This window comes from Lissotriton vulgaris, chromosome 7 (assembly GCF_964263255.1).
Source record: "Lissotriton vulgaris chromosome 7, aLisVul1.2, whole genome shotgun sequence".
In the NCBI taxonomy this organism is placed as follows: Eukaryota; Metazoa; Chordata; class Amphibia; order Caudata; family Salamandridae; genus Lissotriton; species Lissotriton vulgaris.
Genome location: NC_141695.1, coordinates 1,414,232,034 through 1,414,251,566, shown reverse-complemented (window position 1 = coordinate 1,414,251,566; position 19,533 = coordinate 1,414,232,034). Strand labels below are relative to the sequence as shown.

Here is a 19,533-nt window from a genome sequence, read left to right as displayed (position 1 = left end):
TTAAAAAAACACACAAACAAAAAATTCAGAGACAATAGACTATACAGTGAGTGGCTGTCCCAGGCAGCAGGGGGAGCGACCCAGCTAAAGGAGCTGATTTGATGAAGGATGGAGGATCTCGGGGAGGGAAGGGGGCCGAGAGTAGGCAAGCAAGTCGTATACAATAGGATGTAGATGCCATGGAATGCACGGTCACGGGGACAGAGGAATGTCAGAAACTTCTACGAAAGGGGGGGGGGTGCAAATCTCTCCCCGGTACAAATTCCATTGGCCCCATATCCTCCCCCACTTCTTGGGCCTGCCACGGGCGACATACACAATTTTTTCTCTGAACATGCACCAGTCCATGCTTTCTTTCCATGTTGAGACTAGAGGTGTCCTTTGAGACCCCCACAGATGGGCTATGTCCCTTTTCGCTACCATGTTGCCGAGGGTGGCCCATTGAGTCTGAGAAACGCTGTAATCATTCGGCTCCCAGATGTTCAACAAACAGCGTCTGGCCTCTGGCAATAATGAAACACCCGTCACCTCTTCCATAACAGCATGCACACGGTTCCAAAATACCACAACATCCGGACATTCCCATAAAATATGAAGAAAGGTAGCAAGCATACCGCAGCCGCGCCTACACAACCCATCCACAGAATAACCCATACTCATCAGGCGTGGACCCGTGACATAGACACGGTGTAAAATCTTCAGTTGCACCAGCCGGAGACGCGCCGGAATCGCGACCACCTTGGGGAAGATATCGCGGCCTGCCAGTCTTCATCATCCAACTCCAGTCCATCGCCGGTCCAAGCCCCACGAAGCTGCACAAGGAGATCCGAGCCGTCATTGGTAAGTTTTTTATAAATTAGAGAAATAGTACTATCGGGGACGTACCCGTCAAGCACTCTATCTTCTAGGGGAGAGGACTCTGGAATAGCGGTTCCAGCTGGGAAGACCGACTCAAGCGCATGGCTGATCTGGATATAGCGGAAGTGCTCCCTATCACTCAATGCGTATTCCCGTTTGAGTTCATCGAAAGTTTTGATTCTGTTCTTGACCCAGAGATCTCCGACCTTACTGATGCCGATGAGGTCCCATTTGTCGAATCCCTTCGTCGTCCAAAGACTGCCCAGTCTCTCTGCCGCGTAAAGCGGGGTAGCTCTAGTCAGCTTGTCCGACCACCCTGTGGCTGCGGTTCCACTACCCCACACCCGTACCGCAACCCCAGTGGGGCCAGTCAGATTCTTCCTAGCCGATCTATGGTAGAGCGCCGTATTATAGTCGCCTCCCGGAAGCTGCCATCTATCCATTTCAAATGCGGAATTCGGGACAGGATCGTACATTGCGTGGTTGACTGCACTCAATTGGGATGCCCAATAGTATTGTTTGATATCGGGCAACGCTATGCCGCCATCGTACCAGGGCAAGGTCAATTTCGCCAGTGCAATGCGAGGTCGCCCGCCCCACACAAACTTCCTCTGGAGGCCCTCAATCTCGCGGAAATAACTGGCAGGCACCAAATCAAGCGTGTTTGGATGGCGTACAGGAAACGGGGAAGAGACATCATCTTAAAGAGGGCCGCTCTCCCTACCGGGGACAGCGGCAAACCACACCACGCCGTGACGTCCGATCTAAGCCGGATAAGCGGAGGAAGCAAATTCCTCTCATATCGTGCTGACGAGACCAATGATATATAAATCCCCAGATACTTAAAACCGACGTGTGAAATCGGTATCGGACATACGCGGGGAAAGAGAGGCAATTCTCCAGTAAGCGAGTAAATACAGGACTTGGCCCAATTAATAACGAAGCCAAAATTCCTCCCGAAGGAACTCAAAACGTCGAACAAGACTCCTAATGATTTACGAGGGGAAGTGAGGTACAGCAATATATCGTCCGCATACAACGATATACGATCCTCAAAGTCAGAGGACCACCTAATGCCCTTGAGCGATGGTTCCCACCGAAGCCACGCGGCAAGGGGCTAAAGAGCGAGCGCGAAGAGCAGTGGTGACAAAGGGCAGCCCTGCCGTGTGCCTCTTCCAAGAACAAAAGGTTCTGAGGTCCTACCGTTAACCACCACTTGGGCTAGCGGTTGCTCAAATAGGAGTCTAACCCACCCGATGAAGTCGGGGCCAAAACCAAATTTTGCAAGGGCCGCCCACAAATACGGCCACTCCACCGTGTCAAAGGCCATCGAGGCATCCAAAGAAACCAAGATGGCCGGCTCACGAAGCAACCCTGCCCTTGCCAATACGGCATGAAGACGGCGAAGGTTGAGCGCGGTATTTCGATGGGGAATGAACCCAGACTGATCTGGGTGTATCAAATCGCTGATCACCTTTATCAGCCGATTTGCCAAAAGTTTTGCCAAGATCTTTGGCTCGACGTTCAAAAGCGAAATCGGCCTGTATGATGAACATTGATCGCAGGGCTTCCTGTCTTTGTGGATGACTACAATGGATGCCAGTCTCTGATCCCGGGGAAGGGATCCGAGATCTCGCGATTCCAAAAAAATTTGGCGAAGATGCGGCGCCATTTTGTCGGGACACAACTTGTACAGCTCGATCGGGATACCATTCGGGCCGGAGGCCTTCCCCGAGCGAAGGGAGCGGATAGCGAGCGATATTTCATCGGTGGAAAATTCCGCCTCCATAAGCAGACCCTCCAGGATATCGGGATTTCGCGATTTGCCGCGAAATCGGCACTTTTGTAGAAATCGCAGCTTTTTACAAAAGCCGCGGCTGACTCGGGCATACGTTGTCTGGCAGACACTCTGTCTGAAATCTGAGCCTTCCCTGCGCAACAGCAAGCGGTGTCCTCCAGTGGTCAGAAAACTCTGTCTTGTTGATATATTTAAACAAAAAATCTGTGGACATTTTAAGTAGCTACGAATGTATGTGTTAAAAAATCGTTAGAAATGTTCTTAGCTGGATTGTTTTCGAAGTGCACACATGGTCATTTATTTGGCTGGTGGATTTTCACTTTAATGTTTTTGTTCTGCAGCGCTTCTGAATGGATTACAACATAATCTTTTGGTAATATCAGCAGAAAGCTGACTGCTGTGATATCACTGACCCATTTCGTTCCCTCCAAAGGGGTGGTGAGCAAGAGCTCGTGTTTCTTCTTTGTAAATGTTGTGTGTTCCCACTGCTGCAGCCCCGTATGTGTGCGGGGGTTTGTTCCTAGTGGTGGCCCAGTTTTCGCTTCTCTCTTCTGCTATAAGAAAGGACTGGCCTCATTTGCATATGCATGAGCCCCCTGCTGGGCAGCAGCCAAAGACTATCTGAACCCTCGTCGCTGGCGGCGGTCCATGCAGGTTCCGCAGCGCATGCGGGCTCTGCATGCAATCATATCTTGTGCAGTTTGCTCCTTGTGTGGCCCTAACGAGCCACCGTTCCGACTGGCAATTCGTTCTCTTCCCTAGACTCGGAAATCCTGTTCAGAGCACGTCTGTAACCCGCCATTTGCAGACCGTGGACATGGCTAACGGTGCTTTCGTTATGACCTTAAAGCGCTGCACTTTTGTGTCTGTATTTGTTGCAATGTGGGGACTGCATAGAAATTGTATATCTCAAGGCCAGTGTAGCATGCATTGCTATACCCGAGTGGCTGCTCTCAATGTTATCCCCTTAAATTGAAAGACGCTTCTTTTCCGTCGGAGATGCAAGCCTCCCCCCTGGTAATTGCCCGTACTTTAATGAAGCCCTGGACTTCCTAATGCCAGCTGAAATGGGACCCAGCAGGTGGTACTGTGAAGCATGGCATTAAATCAGCATGGCTCACCAGAGAGCCCACCGGGAGCCGCGGACCGCCCCAAGAAGCGGCTGTAAATCAGCCTTTCGCATGGCTGCATATAACACCGGGAGGCTAACACTTTCCCTAAACTGCTCACATTAACACATACGTACCACTCTGCACGAAGCCAGGGTGCTGGCCTATCATAAGAAACATACCTCTGGCTGCACCGTAGACATGAGGTCACCGCCCGAAGTGTGGCAAGCACCTCTGTGCATTTCCTACTATGCAAATGTGCTGGATTCTTGCCATGCAAGACGAGGCCATCAATTAGACATTACAAGAGGTGATAATTGCTGCCTAGACGCTTCGACGCCTCGTTGAGGTAGTAAGCGCTATATTTATCCAATTACAATACACTACCATGCGCCTATGTTGCTGCTTGCAACTACTGTGATTTTATCAGCCTGGCTGTTGGTGATTTAAAAGTCTGTATACCTTTGGCTTTTGTTCGATTCGGTAGCTGGTTATCTGTATTTGTTATAGACACCTGTTTATTAAGACGCTGCAGCCTCGAGGTTTCAAAAAATCAATTGTGGCCTATCACTAAGGTCATTCAGTGTCCCTTTCTGAGATGGCATCAAGGTCAAGGAGCATGTGATGTCATTTTCGCTGTCCCCAACTATAATTAAGAGTGTTTCTATGGAGGAATGCTTACATTAGTATACATACATAGCTTCACGTTGTTAAATAACTAAAAAAACCGAAGTTATCTGTGTTTGTTGTAGGAAAAATGGCCAAATAAAATGCCGCAAAATTGCCGCTAAATTTCCATATTTGTGCCGCTAAATTTCCATTTTGGTGCCGCTAAATTTGCTACTCCATGCCGCTATATCCTGGGGGGTCTGCATAAGCTCCTTGTCTGACTCCGATAGGCTAGGCAACGCGATATCCCTAAGTAGCAAATGTGAGTCCTGCTCCGGTCTGTCCGAGACCGGCGCGTAAACCTTCTGAAAATGCTGGGCAAAGACCCCGACTATCTCAACCGGGTCCACAACCCGAGTTCCATCCGCTCTTTCAACAACAGGCACCACCCGATTCAATCGGTCTCTTTTATCCAGCCAAGCAATCAATTTTCCCGCTTTATCACCAACATCATACAGACGCCCCTGTTGCTCACGACTCATTGCCTTGGCCGCATCAGTCACCAGAGCCCTGTAGTCAGACTGTTTAAGGGCTAGATCATGCAACCCCTCAGGTGTAAACCCAGATTCCAACCCTTCTTCCAAAGCAGTAATTTCATTCTCCAAACGTACCACCTCCTCATTCTTGCTTTTCCTCGCACTGGCAATCAATGACAAGGTTTGACCACGAATCACAGTCTTATAAGCCTCCCACAGGGAGATGGGGGAGGACACCGACCCCACGTTCTCAGCAAAGTAATAATCCATGCATTTAACCACCTCAGCTCTAGTTTTAGGATTACGAAGGTGCCAGGGGTTAATCGGAGCAACCCGGCCCTCAGTTCCCAACTGTACATCAACAGTAAGCCAGAGTGGGGAGTGGTCCGAGATCCCCCTAGCAAGGTGTCGAATTTCCCTCACAGAGACCACCTGCACCGCCGGTATTAGGATATAATCAAGCCTCGGGAGACTCCCATGTGCTCCCGAATAAAAGGTATATTGTGCCTGTCCGGGGTGCAGTTGCCTCCAGCAATCCACTAGACCCAGCGTATCCAGGAAGTTGCCCAGCCATGATTGTGATTTCAGGAGAATCCTGGGGGGGCTACGATCCTCACTACCACAGACAACCGAGTTAAAGTCACCTCCCACAACCAACATACCCTCAGGGAAACCCAAAACCTCCCTTCTCAAATCAGAAAATGAGGTGGACTGTAGGCCTGGCGGGACATATACAGAGAGTATGGAGATCGTCTTCCCTTCCCAGCGGCCCGTAATGGCCGCATATCGACCTCTATCATCCAGCACAGTGTCATCTATCTCCAGGGGGAGGGAGCTCCTAACGAGGACGCCCGCACCCCTCGACCCAGTAGTAAATCCGGAGTGTGCCACCAGACGATAGCCCCATCTATTCAATGCATGGCATGTGTTCCCTATTAGATGTGTTTCCTGCAATAACACTATATCTGGGGAGAGACGTTTCAAGTATTGCAAAACTATCCCCCGCTTTATCCTATCGCCCAGACCATTGACATTGCAGCTCAGCACCCTCAGCCCCCTACCCCCATCTCAGAAATGAGGACAGAGCTCCCCCCACGAAGAAACAGACACAAAAGACAAGATATGCAGCAAAGCGTAGCCTCGAAATAAACAAAGAAACAAAGACCCCCCCACCACCCCAGAGGAATCCCCAAAACACACCCACCACCCTGCACTCCTGCGTTAGACCAAGAAGCCACCCCAACTTGCAGTGTGCCTGTTGCCCCATTAAACTAATCCTACAAAAAGAGAGAAAAACCCCTAGAGGAGGAAGAGTCCCGATTCCTCCCACCCCCGGGTGATCACCAATATATGAACATAAGAATCATCGAACCACTGCTATAAGTCCATAGAGCTGGCACGCCGGTAAGGACTCACTCCTCCTGTTCCTCCAGGTCACCTTCAGCGCCCCTCGATTGTTCCGGGCGGTTCCGATGTGCCGGCAGAGTATCGAGCCAGTCACTGACAACCTCAGGGTGGTCAAAGAAGAACGCACGTTCCTCATATTCAATCCTCAATCGGGCCGGGAAAAGCATAGCGTACTTCAGTCCCATGTCTCCAAGTCGCCGTTTCACCCCCGTGAAGCCCATGCGTTGTTTTTGCACCGCCTGTGTAAAATCCGGATAAAAACTAATCGATGCGTTGTCAAATTTTGTGGGACCATTGGTGCGTGATGCTTGAAGAATAGCGTCTCTGTCCCGAAAATTAAAAATCCTGGCTTTGATAGGCCTCGGGGCGGCACCCAGTTTAGGCTTCCCTCCGGGAACTCTGTGGGCACGCTCCACCGTGAAAAAGTTACTGAGGCTCTTGGGTGTTAAGTGATTCAACACGAGGTCCTCCACATGGAGGTCTGTAGATAATTCCGTGGATTTCTCCGGAACACCAATGATGCGGAGGTTGTTGCGCCTGGCCCGGCTCTCAAAATCATCCAGTCGATAGGCAAACAAGTCATTAGATGTTCGGAGATTACGAACTTCGGTCTGAAGATCCGAGACATCAGTAGTGAGACTTGCAGTCTTGATGTCCAGGGACTTGACCCGCTCATTGGTCTTCGCGAGATCCGTCCTGATGAGGTTGACTTCGATCGCTACCGTGTCTATCTTAGAAGCCAGTGTCTCGTACTGCTGGCCCATAGAGGTCTTCACACTTGCAATGGCGCCCATGACGTCCCTCAATGTCAATTCTTCTGTCGTAGGAGAGCCATCTCCAGTCTCATCCAAAACTTTACCCACACCACCAGGGGATCCTTTTGTGCGGGTGAAGCGATCCATAGTATTGGATTGGGTGATACCCCCTCGGTACGTACCCTTGGTGGCCCGCTTCTCGCTCTCCGTCTTAACCGCCATTCTGAGCGGCGAGCCCTGACGGGCCTTTTGGGATCTGGTTAGAATGGCTCTCTGCAAAGCTGACTTGTAGAGTCCGGGGACGAAGGCGAAGGACAAGCTTAGAGCCGGCAGCAAGACACAGGCCAGCAGTGTCAACAGGCAGCAAGTCGCAGTAGACAATGACCAAAAACGAAACCGAAAGTACCACAGGGGCAGTGGCCGAGTCTCAATGGCCGTTGTTGTTCAATTGCCACCTGGGTACCTCGGGGACTCAAGTTTGTGGTTAGTCGTCGATTTAGGCCGCAAAGTTTCGAAGTGTAGTAAGTCCAGTTCCCAGCGGCCAAATCGATTTTTGAAAAGAGATATTGTGTCAGCAGAGCATCATCTAGTAGAACCCGTCGTCCAAATCAGGATACGTAGCAGGATAGATGCGGGAGGCGGAAAGGGTCTCGGGAGCCCTGTGCTCACGCGTCCATCTTGGATGCGCGCGAAGCTCCTCCTCTCAATTGAGATTTAACAGCTGTTCAATATTAGTTTACATTCACCCGTGACCAAGGTCTTAGCTAGACCAAAACCTGTAGGGATCTGTTGTTCAATGTAAGATGAAATAAAGGCAACTATTTACCAGACATGAGTGTGATCTGACTTCTTTCTGAAGGTTTGTGGCTGATATATAGATGTATATGTCCCACACAGCAGGGTTGCTGAAAATGTGTCAGAGGCCATGCCCCCTTTCTCTACCACTCGGCTGTGCCTCCTGGCAAACTACTATTTATCGGGTTATGTCCCCTTGGCTCCAGAGGATCCTGAGGGGCCAAGAAGCCCTCCTGGTACCTCCTGTAAGTCCTATAGAGCGGAATTCCTGAGAGCTGGTCGGAGACCCAGCCCCTTTCTTCATCACTCTGCAAACAAGATTGCTAGTTAAAAAACCTTAAACATTCACACAAAAAAAACAAAGGTTGCAGGGATGTTATAGTTAGGAATTAGCATTAAAAAAAACTTCGAAATTCACTGAAAATACCAAAGGCTACATGGACGTTATAGTAGGAAAATAGAATTTTAAAAAACCTTAGAAATTCACTAAAAAAAACAAAGGTTACAGGGATGTTATAGTTAGGTTGAGATTTTACTCAAAGAAAACCATAGAAATTCAGCCGTTTTAGTTACCTGAGTTAACTAGAACTTGCGCCCCGCTGATATTTGACAGCAGGCCACGCCCCCTTTCTCCAACACTCTGCAAACGCACCTCCTGACGCACTACTGGTAGGGGGATGAAGTCACCTTGGCGACTGAGGGTCCTTGGGGGCCAACTACCCCTCCTGTTACCTCCAGCGAGTCCCACACAGTGGGGTTGCTGAGAGCTTTTTGGTGGCCACGCCCTCTTTCTTCTTCACTCTGCAAACGAGCCTGCTATTGCACTGCAATTTGGGAGATGATGTTCCCATGGCTCTTCGGAGTCGTTGCGGGCCAACTAGCCCTCCTGTTACCCCCAGTAAGTCACACATTGCTGAGAGGTGGTCAGAGGCCATGTCTCCTTGCTTCACCACCCTCTAAACGCACCTCCTGGCACACTGCGGCTTGGTGGATGAAGTACACTTTAGTCCTGAGGCCCTCAAGAGGCAAGAGACTTCATCCCCCCACCAGCAGTGCACTGAGAGACGCGTTGCAGAGTGGTGGAGAAAGGGGCGTAGCCTGCAACCACCTCTCAGCAATCCTAATGTGTGGGGCTTACTGGAGGTAACAGGTCGGCTAGTTGGCCCGTAAGGACCCTCAGCAGCAAAGGAGACTTTATCCTCCAACCAAGAGCGTGCCAGGTGGCACATTTGCAGAGTAGTGGTGAAAGGGGGCGGGCCTCCAGCAAGTTCCCAGCTTCCGATTTTTTTTAATTTTTTTTTAGGAAAGGAGACTGTGTGGTCCTTCTTTCCTTGACCCTTTTGGGCCCCAGGGATCCCATCCCTCAGGGCCCGACCCCTTGCTTCATCTTTTTTTATTAACTGGAATGGAAGGGGGCTGCGCGGCCACCCTTCCGAGGATGATTTCGGCCCTGGGGACCCCATCCATGGGGCCCGGCCATTTCTTTTTTTTTCCTACAAAAAAGGGAGGGGTCAGAGTGCGCCCCCCCCAGCCATTTCCGGCCTCGGGGACCCCATCCCCTGGGGCATGGCCATATCCTTGGGGACCACAGGGATGCCTAAAGCCCATGATGTCCCGGCCGGCTGCCGCCTCCTGTGGGACCCGGCATTGCTTTATACACCCAGGAAGCTGCTAAGATGCAGTTCTCTGGATGTAAAAAGCAAAGTGTGCTCCTCTTTGACTATGCAAGAGCAAAATGCTCTCTCTTGGTCAAAGAAGAGCACACTGTTTGCTATGGGATGGGGAAGCAGTGCTCCTGCCATCCCATAGCAAACTGCCATGTCCCTGGGTGGGCATTCCAGGACTTTGCTAAAGCCGGCCCTGAGATGTAGGTCTCCAGTGATATGCAGGGCTCCAGGAGGGGAGCCGCGCGGCACCCCCTCTCATTTGGAAAATAGCCCTGGGGAGGTGGCAGTCCCCTAAGCTGCAGGAGTTGACAAAATTAGCGCCGGAAAGGTGGCAGTTCCCGGGCTGCATAGAGAGCAGAAGCCTACCCCCTGCATTTTTTTTAAGCCCTGGAGAGGTGGCGTTTTCCAGGGCTGCGGGGGCCCGCTAGGGCTCCCGCATAATTTTTAGATAATTGCCCCCAGGACCTGGCCCACTCAGGGCTTAAAGAAAAAGAAGGCCAGGAGCACGAGCTTCATTTTGTTTTTATATTTTTGGCCCCGATTGGCCCACCCAGCGCAAATCCATCAGAATCGTTTTTTTTATAAATGCTTTTTTTGGCATTCTTGGTCCCTGTGGGACACCCTGAGCAGGTCTAGGGAGTCAGGGTGATTTTACCCTGCCCCCCTTTTCTTTATTTTAAATGTTTTGAACCTTTTTCCTTGTGGCTCTGGTCAACCGAGTTACACAATGGCTGCCAACCCTTCCTGGGTGGAACTGTTGGCAGCCAATCAGATTGCAGGCTCGAGATCCGGAGGGTTCACTTACCCACGGCGGCCATATTTGTATTTCTGAAAAATGTTTACATTTCTCAGGAACTACTGAACGAATTTAAACCTTTTTGCCAAATTTGATGTAATTCCATTCAGCAGCTCGGGCTGGAGCTGTGTGTAAAGTTTCATATGGAAATTAACATGGAGAAAACGCGTTTTGAGACCCCTCCCCTTTTTCTCGGCCCCCGCTTGACTAATCACCCTGAAACTTTCAACACAGCAGCTGAAGTGAGTGGGTGTTGTGTTGTTCTTTTTTATATTGTACACCTTTAAGATTAGTGCTTTGGTAGGTAGAATGTTATGATGCTGTATTGGAATGTGGAACATGCATCTTTAGAATAGAGGGCCAGTTACCCAGCTACTGAGGTGGATTGAAGCTGTTCCCTGGCGCTCACCTGTATTTATTGTATTTCCCTTAATAAAGTATATTTCCTTCATATAGCCTAAGAAGCATCTTTACAATTGGCAACGACGGGACAAGGAGGAGTACTCATGGAGTTACAAGGAATTTTTAAATTGGAAGTTGTGAATCGACTTTTGGCAGATGAGAAACAACGCGTAAAATAAGGAGAAAATTTGAAACGGAAGGAGATTGATGTGATTGAGACATCGGGAAAGCGGCGAAAGAAAAGGAAGTAAAGGAGATGTTCATACCTTAAGGTACGGAGCATAACTGAGTGGCGCATGGTGTCCGTTGAATCTCCTGTCGGCTGCATTTTTCGAGCAGCGGTGGAGATTCGGTGCGGGCGGTGCGCAGACTCACGAGTCGATCTGTAAGGCGGAAGTACTGTGAGGAGGAAAAGGGAAGTGACGTCATAACGCAAGGTCACGCAACGTGACCTTACGCGGCGGCCATCTTGAATTTACATCGGGACTTTAAAAAAAAAGGGAGAGTGATTCAACACGGAGTAAAGTTTAAAATAAAAAACCGCTGAAAAAGGAACTTAAACGGAATTTTGGCAAATGAGTAATGGAGGAAGAAGGGAATTAAGGAGAAATACAGTTGAGATTGTCGGGGGAGTGTATTTACAGAATTTTTAAAAAAAAAGAAGAGGAAGAAGTGTATGGAGAGAGGGGACAGTAGTGAAAGTAATATAAGTGACACAAGCGCGAGTACAGGGTGCAAGATGGCACAGCAAAACTTCATGATAAGTACTCCAGAGCCGTTTTGGGCTACAGGTACACAGCCAAGTACTAAATGGATTGAGTGGAAGGAATATTTTATTAAATATATAGAGGCAATTGATGAAGAGAAAAAAATGAAAGCGGAGCAAAAGAAAAGAATCTTGCTACACTCTTTAGGGCCAATGGGATTAAAGACACACTCAAGAATGAGTAAGGTGGAAGATACAAGTTTGGATGTGTTTGAAAATTGCATTAAAGACATGGATAAATATTTAGCACCCAAAGTATGTATAGGATTGACTAGACACAAATTATTTCAAAGGAAGCAAAGCAAGACAGACTGTGGACGATTGGATTGATGATTTAAAGAAGTTAGCGATAGATTGTAGATTCGGAAATCTACACGATGAGTTGATACGAGATCAGTTGGTAATGCATAATAATAACTCAACGCTACAGGACAGACTCTGGGTGAATGGCGATGCGCCATTAGATGATGTGCTGGCAATTATGAGGAAGGCGGAAATGTCAGGGAGATGTTCTTCTGTAGTAAAAGAAGCAGAAACGGATAAAACGACTTGTGCGGTTTGTAAGATACAACCAGAGAAAAAGGGACAGGTGATGCAACAACAATACAAGGGTCAGGAGAGGTTGCAGCAAGGTACACAAGGAATATGGATGGGTCAACCAGCAAGAGGTCAAAAGAGAGATACCAGAGGAGAAGAAAGAAGATGCTATCGTTGTGATAGCAAAGAGCACTTAGCGTTTAGTAGGAGTTGTCCTGCAATTAATAAGAAGTGTGGTAATTGTGGCATGCTAGGACATTTTTCGAAAATGTGTCGCAGATGCAGTAATGTAAAATACATATGGAATGAAGAAGAGCGAATGGATGAACAGGAGGATGGAAGGATGGAGTGTGTGAATAATGTAAGAGGAAATATAGTTATCAATATTTCAGATAAAACTTTAGAGGGGAAACCCATTTCCAAGATATCTTTGGGTGGTGTGGTGGTGGAAGTATATGCGGATTGGGGATCCCCTTATACTATTGTAAATGAAAAAATTGGAGGGGAATTGGGGAGTTCTGATATTTCTCCAGTGAGTTATACAGGAGAAAGAATAGAGATGTTGGGCTTCAGATGGCTCACATTCTTATTTAAAGGAAGGAGCACAAGAGGAAAATTGTATGTGTCAAAGGTGGGACCATCTGTGTTGGGATGGTTTGATCAGAAAAATGTGAACATAATTTTGGACCCGAACAGGGAAGATAAGGTATTGGCTATGGATGAGGAGAGCAAATTGAGTGATGCTTTAAGTAAAGAGTTTCCAGGTGTGTTTGGCGAGGTTTTAGGGAAATTAAAGGGTTTCGAGCATAACATTTTGCTTAAGGCTAATGCGGAACCTAAGGTGCATGAGGTTAGACCTGTACCAATGCTGATTAGAGAGGAAGTGAAGAGGGAGTTGCAAGGTTTATTGGCGAAGGGGATCATAGAGGAGGAGGAGGCGTCAGAATGGATTAGCCCTATTGTCGTTGTACGGAAACCTAATGGCAAGATCTGTTTATGTATACACTTGCGCCATCTAAATAATTGTAGAAAAGTTTCCGTTACCGAAAATAAATGAGATGGTAGCTTCATTTAAGGGTGCTACATGGTTTTCGACTATAGACTTATCCGCCGCATACCATCAGGTGGTACTAGAGCCAGAGTCAAAACATTTAACGGCCTTTATCACGCCCTTCGGGTGTTATCAATTCAGACGTATGCCGTTCGGGCTAGCGTCGGCTGCAGCCGTTTTTCAGAGGTTGATGTTTAGGTTACTAGGGAATATGGATATGATCGGGTTCTTTCAAGATGATATATTAGTAGCAGCAAAGAACAAGGGACAACATGATGCAAAGTTGAGGCAGGTTTTAAAGGTTTTGGAGAAGGCTGGACTGACGGTGGAGTTATCTAAGTGCAAATTCTGTCAAAGAAGTGTATCTTATTTGGGGCATGTCATAAGTGAGGAAGGTGTTAGACCGAAGGCAGCTTTGATTGAGAATATTGTGAATTCAGGGGCGCCGAGTTCGAAGGAAGAGGTAAGAGCATTCCTCGGGATGGCAGAATATTACGCGAAATTTGTGAGCAATTTTGCGTCAAAAGTGTTTAATATCCGCACTTTACTTAAAAAGAATAGTACGTTTGTTTGGACTAAGATTTGCCAGGAAGAATTTGATATGATAAAGAAGGATTTACAGAAGGTCAATGCATTAGCAAGCTTTGATCCAAATATGGAGTATTTGTTGACAACGGATGCGAGCGAGAAAGGTATAGGGGCAGTGTTGTCACAGAAAGATGGTGAGGGGAAAGAAAGAATTATTCTATTTGCTTCAAGGTCACTTTCACCGGCTGAAGTGAGATACCCCATAATTGAAAGGGAGGCGTTGGCGTGTGCATGGGCACTGGAACACTTTAGAGCATTTGTGTGGGGGAAGCCGGTTACCATTAGGAGAAATCATCGTCCATTGATAAAAATGTTATCATCAGATGGAATTTCAGGGGCATCGGCAAGCATGGTTAGATTGTCTATGCGCATGAAAGAGTTCATTTATAAAATGGTTTACTTGCCAGGAAGAGACAATTTAATTGCAGACTGTTTGTCTAGATTGCCATCTCCACTCGAGGAGTGTGTGGATGACCCCTGGGGTACGGTCAGTATTGCTTTGGTATATGATTCAGGGGCACCTGCGATCAGTAATAAAGAATGGTTGGAGGAACAAGAAAAGGATGTAGAGCTTAAAAAGGTTAAGGAGTATATATGTTCTGGTTGGCCAAGACAATGTTTTATAAAAGAGAATTTTAAAGCGTTTTGGGAGGTTAGAATGGAGTTGTCTTTGGAGAAGGATATACTTTTCAGAGGTGACAGGGTTATTCCTCCGAGATCCTTGAGGGAAAAAGTTTTGGAGTTATTTCATGAGGGGCATTTTGGAATTGGGAGGAACAAGATAATTGTAAAAAATATGTTTTGGTGGCCAGGGGTGGATAAGGACACATAATTGTTTGTGAGGAGGTGTGAGGTTTGTTGTTCGGCTGATAAGACACTCAAAACTTTAAAACCTAGTATGAGTGATGGATTGATTCCGAATCTTCCATAGGAGACCATTGCTGTTGATATTACTGGGCCTATAGGGGAAATGAAGGAGTTTGGTCTGAGAAGGAGGTTACTGAGAAGTAAAGTTAACCCGAGTTGGTTAATGGAAGGGAAAATAACACAGTGGTCTCCAACTAAAATTAAGAATTATTTGGAATTACTCCATTCTAAGAGTAAAGAGTTTTATGATAGTCACTATGGCACAAAGGAGGTGGAAATAAAAGTGGGAGATTGGGTACGGGTGAAAAAACCTTATAAAGTACCGAAGGGTGAAAGTCGCGTTGAGCCACAGAAGAAAGTAATTGAAGTGTTAAGAAATGCTGTGAGACTAAGTGATGGAAGAGTTTGGAATTTGAAAAGCATTGCTATTAGTCCTATTCAGTGTGATACTGGGATTGAAATAGTTGTAAATAACCAAAATAATTTAGATTGGATGGAAGATCATTTTGAAAGTAGTTGTTTACAAACTCAAATAGTGGGTGCAGAGCTGGACAATATTTGTGTGGGAGGTGACTCTCCTTCGGTTAGTCAATTTTCAAGTGAGGGAGGGATAAGGGCTGCTAGTGGTAGCAACAGTTGTGATACTAACATGGATGTTAATAAGGACAATGGTCAAGGAGAGGTTACTGAGAGGAGTCATGGAAAAAGAATAAGTACTTTACCATCATGGCTCAAAGACTATGTTTTGAATTGATTTGTAAATAGCTGACTATGTGTAGTTTTTGTTTATGGTTATTTTGTTTGTTTGTTTTTTCTGTTATTATTTATTTTTAATGTCTTCCTTTTTCTTTTGTTGAATAGAGGGGGATGTGTTGGGTTGTTCTTTTTTATATTGTACACCTTTAAGATTAGTGCTTTGGTAGGTAGAATGTTATGATGCTGTATTGGAATGTGGAACATGCATCTTTAGAATAGAGGGCCAGTTACTCAGCTACTGAGGTGGATTGAAGCTGTTCCCTGGCGCTCACCTGTATTTATTGTATTTCCCTTAATAAAGTATATTTCCTTCATATGGCCTAAGAAGCATCTTTACAGTGGGCTATTACTTTAGATACTTTCACATAGATTTGTCAAAGGGTGCCAAAGATATTGGCAAAAGGAAAATGCTTTTTGAATAGAAACAAGATCCTAACTATAATTACCTACTGGTGACTAACCTAAGCAGGGTGGCTTCGTCAAGCAGGAACTAAGAAACCTGCTGTTTATTCAAACATATTTCTTCACTGGAAACAGAATGACTCCAGTGCAAAAGAAAACTTCCAGCAATTTATTTCAAACATTGGAGACAGGCAGGCAGTTAACCATTAACCACTTGGCATACGTTCTTACACGTTTCGGCTTTCCCTCAAGCCTTGATCACAGGTAGGTACTCATCATATTGAAACAAAGATCACATGCTTATTTAACATAGGTCAGACTACTGGATTGGTTGCAGTCCACCAATTACACTGTCCGAGTTAGATGAGCACATTATCAAACTATTAAAGAAGAGATTTCCTTAAACTGCATTCTTGTTCAATCGTTTTCACAGTTTTTAAAACTACAGGTAATAGTGTCATTAAACATGATGAAAAAATGTGCAAATAAATCAGTGCAGTAAAATTGCCTCATGCAATTTCAATCTCCAAGTGCGTGCTTGAATCTTTTAAACATCAGCAAGCAGAAAGGAATATTATGCCGGCGGCATCCCTTGCCCACCTCCTCTTGCAATTTGACTTGCAGACAATCCCGTTTTGTTTGTAGAGGGGGCAGGCGGTTAGGGCTCCTCTCAATAAAGTCACACAAATTTCCTTGTTTGAAGGGCCCCAGACCCAAGCAGGGCGGCTTCGTCAAGCAGGAACGAAAAATCGAGCTGTTTATCCAAACACATTTCTTTTCCAGAAAAACAACAACAACTCCAGTGTAAAAGCACTTTCAGATGGCAAATTGCAAATCAACATATTTAACTAATCAACAGTTGTGCTCCAGACTTCTGTTCTAACTCTATACCTCTTTACTTCTGTCTTTAACTTAATTAAATATAAAACTAACTATTTGTCTTCCCTACTCTCTCTTAAAGAGGTATAGGGTTAGACCAGAAGTCTGGAGCACAGTTAGATATGCCGATTTGCAATTTGCCATTTGAAACTGTGGGGATGAGACAGGGAACAGCACGATTGGGAGGGTCGTTTTTATTAAGATTAACAGTTGTAGTTATTGTTAAGCTCAAAGGATACATACTTTCATATGTACTGCATCCTGTATCAGATAACACGATTTGGTGTTTGGGCTTTTATTCATTGTAGGAGCCATTTAGAAATCAAATAGTTAAAGTGGGGCAGATGTCCATAGAGCTATTGGGTATAAGAAAAACACACAAGATGATGGACGGAATGTTGCACAATGGCAAAACATTCACCCCCAGTCACAGATCTGGGTTTAATCCATTGTATTTTGCTCACCAAGCTACCCCAGTTGAGACATGGCCATATGCAAATCATTCTTGACCCTGTGCCTCATGGGAACAGTCCAGCCCGAACTGCCAAGCCATGTCTTTCCTGGACCGGAATCAAGCATCCTAGGACCGGTTTCTGGCTATCGGCCGTCTTCAGCCAGGATAGCTTGACTCCAGTGGCTTAGTGAGCAAGGGACCCACGGCTGGGCATACCCTTCCCACATAGAGTGAACAGCAAAACACACAAGATGATGGACGGAATGTTGCACAATGGCAAAACATTCACCCCCAGTCACAGATCTGGGTTTAATCCATCGTTATTTTGCTCAACAAGCAACCCCAGTTCAGGCATGGCCATATGCAAATAAGTCTGGACCCTGTGCCTCATGGGAACAGTCCAGTCCGAACTGCCAAGCCATGTCTTTCCTGGACCGGAATCAAGCATCCTAGGACCGGTTTCTGGCTATAAGCCGTCTTCAGCCAGGATAGCTTGACTCCAGTGGCTTAGTGAGCAAGGGACCCACGTCTGGGCATACCCTTCCCACATAGGGTGAACAGACACTAGATGATGGACGGAATGTTGCACAATGGCAAAACATTCACCCCCAGTCACAGATCTGGGTTTAATCCATCGTTATTTAGCTCACCAAGCCACCCCAGTTCAGACATGGCCATATGCAAATCAGTCTTGACCCTGTGCCTCATGGGAACAGTCCAGCCCGCTCTGCCAAGCCATGTCTTTCCTGGACCAGAATCAAGCATCCTAGGACCAGTTTCTGGCTATCAGCCGTCTTCAGCCAGGATAGCTTGACTCCAGTGGCTTAGTGAGCAAGGGACCCACGTCTGGGCATACCCTTCCCACATAGGGTGAACAGCAAAACGCACAAGATGATGGACGGAATGTTGCACAATGGCAAAACATTCACCCCCAGTCACAGATCTGGGTTTAATCCATCGTTATTTTGCTCAATAAGCAACCCCAGTTCAGGCATGGCCATATGCAAATAAGTCTGGACCCTGTGCCTCATGGGAACAGTCCAGCCCGAACTGCCAAGCCATGTCTTTCCTGGACCGGAATCAAGCATCCTAGGACCGTTTTCTGGCTATCAGCCGTCTTCAGCCAGGATAGCTTGACTCCAGTGGCTTATTGAGCAAGGGACCCACATCTGGGCATATGCTTCCCACATAGGGTGAACAGCAAAACGCACAAGATGATGGAAGGAATGTTGCACAATGGCAAAACATTCACCCCAAGTTACAGTTAACGAGAATAATAGAAACTATGAATAGCATCATTTGCATCTTCTCTTTAGCCAAATCCTACCAGTTCAGCAACGGTGAAGTTGAGACTCTTATGCTCAAACTTCAGTTCATACAAATGTGTTAGTCTAAATAAAGTACTAATTTCTTTCTTCTTACCATCTCATCTTTTCGTTGGTCATCCTGTCTACCCCGCAACTCATATCATTACCAAGATAAATGTATCCTACTCCTTGTTAGGCAACAGAGTGGCTCTCATGTCAGACAACATCTTCCTTTACCTTCATGATGCCAGCTGCTACACAACAGAATGTTTTCAGTAGCTTTTGTTTTTCAAAGCTGAAGGCCGAATTCAGAGTTCATGGGAACGCTGTGTGCCGGTTTGCTTGAAAGTTATTCTTTTGGTTCAGGGGAAAACATTACTTCAGATAGATGCGCAAAACAGTCTACAGCTTCAGGTGAAAGTTCGGCCAAGGACGATAATGCTGTAACTGGGCAGTCGTGAGAATGATTGCTATCATTGGTGTCGGGCACAGCAATGCTCACAGAAGGCCGTACCTGGGTGATGTTGCTCTCATTTCTTGCTTCACTGCCACCACCTAATCGTAGTGGAGAAGTCTCAACGAATGCCGTTATCAGGATTGGTAACCGCTGGGGACAACACGATGCATGAGCCGTTACAGGACTTAGCAAAGTATCGATATCCATTGGTACTGCTGATTGTAGTGTAAGACAGGTGTCTAACACGCATTCTTCTCCGCATAGCATACATCGAAGCACAGGTAAGATGCAGTTCTGCCTTATAGGTCTGAATGAAAGAAACCAGGTCATATTCAGATCTCTTAGCCGGGCTAATCCAAGGACTTTAGTTATGCGGTCCCGATAGCGTATAGCTAGGATAGTTTCTTCCATCGTTGCTGGAGTCATGTCTACGTTTTGGCTTGCCATATCGGAGCAGAAGAGTCAAAAATAGAATTCCTGCTACCAGACCCAAAACTAGTGGTAGGCCACCAAAAACCGAATTGACAAAATTGGGAAAGATGCCCAGGACTGCTTCGAAGGGTGTTAACAGTCCCGAAAAAATTGTCTTAAATACATTTGCGATACCACTGGCATCTGACATATTTAGGATTTGGCTTAGTATTTCTACGAAATGCACAGGGCAGTTTGTTGATAAAAGTGTATGTATCTCTGCCGTTGTCCTTGCAACTTGGAGATCAAACGTCTCTTTTGATGAC

General features: G+C 46.6%; 1 protein-coding gene across 2 annotated transcripts in view; it reads right to left on the bottom strand.

Annotated features, from left to right (window-relative positions):
* Nucleotides 1-19,533, bottom strand: part of CLN3 (CLN3 lysosomal/endosomal transmembrane protein, battenin) — a 936,006-nt gene that overhangs the window by 532,654 nt on the left and 383,819 nt on the right. The gene's annotated exons all lie outside the window — the stretch shown is intronic.